This window comes from Taudactylus pleione, unplaced genomic scaffold, assembly GCF_031769625.1.
Source record: "Taudactylus pleione unplaced genomic scaffold, aTauple2 ptg002709l, whole genome shotgun sequence".
In the NCBI taxonomy this organism is placed as follows: Eukaryota; Metazoa; Chordata; class Amphibia; order Anura; family Myobatrachidae; genus Taudactylus; species Taudactylus pleione.
In genome coordinates this window covers 57,547-58,797 of record NW_028287085.1, presented here as the reverse complement: position 1 = coordinate 58,797, position 1,251 = coordinate 57,547, and positions in this window count along the sequence as shown.

Sequence of the window (1,251 nt, the reverse complement as noted above, 5' to 3'; positions counted from 1 at the left end):
TTGTTCCTGTCTAACTATTGACTGTCTAACATCTGGTGTCTATCTAGACAGTCCGGAACCCCATGCAACATTGCATGATAACATGGACAAAAGCTCATATGGATTTTCAAAATGATGTGGAACACTGCCTGTAGTGGTCATTTAGTGGAGTCATGGATCAGTGCTCTTATTGGTCATCCAGAGAAACAAATATTAGCACAATTGGGGTGGGATGCATCAATGTCAGAAATGCAGTCAAACCCCTGAAAATGCTGTTTTCAGCGGTTTCACTGCATTTCTCATATGCACCAAGCCCTGGAATGAGATACATTTTATTGCCCAATAATAGCATTAAAACAATAAAAGCATTATTTATTACGACATATACTGTGTTTTTGGATCATGTATCAAGTATCTCAATTAACTATATGGGCCAAATGTAATAGGGTGAGAGTTTAGAATATGTTTTTCTCACACTTTTTAAATTCGGCCAATGTAATAGAGTCTGAGAACAAAGCAACAGAGCAAACTTGCATGTTTCTCAAACTCAAAATACTCTCACGATTTAAAATCTCATCCAGATGTTTTCCCATTTTGAAGAGCGAGCATAGCGAGCCACCGAGCCTGAAGCGTGGCGAGCGCAGCGAGCCCGCGAGGGGACAACTTTCTTGCTTAAGTGGGGACAACTTACTTGCTTAGCTGACCTTCATGTGCATAAACTGCACTTCAGCCCTCACTCACGTCACTTCCAGGTCCCTAGCAAGAAGGGGAAATAAGCTCTACCATTACAATATGTGGATGCGCATACATGTGATTATAATTTATTTCCCACCGTATGCCCTCCTTTTTGCTTGTTGATACTGCCTAAATTGGGACAACTGTTTTAATTTATAATAGAATATCAGATTGGTTAATCTTATGATTTACTTCTTTATTTCATTTGTAATCTTTTTAGTGCACACTCTCATCTGATTGATTTTTCAAACCCCTCTGCAATACCTAGGCATCAGGGGCGGTTGGTATCCTTTAACAGACAGCAGAAGTGCACTGTCATCTTTTGTTTCTGTCAGATAGACCTCCCAGACACTCTCTGATCTGACATCAGATGCATCAGTTATATATGTATGATGTTAGACAGCAGAAATGACTGGGTTATATATCTCTACTGACCCTAATAGTATGTCAGCCTTGAGGATTCTTGCTTTCCTGCAATGCTGATAGCAACAGGGACTCCCTTCCAGTAGATTGAATGTGTCTCTCTATCTTTCTTAA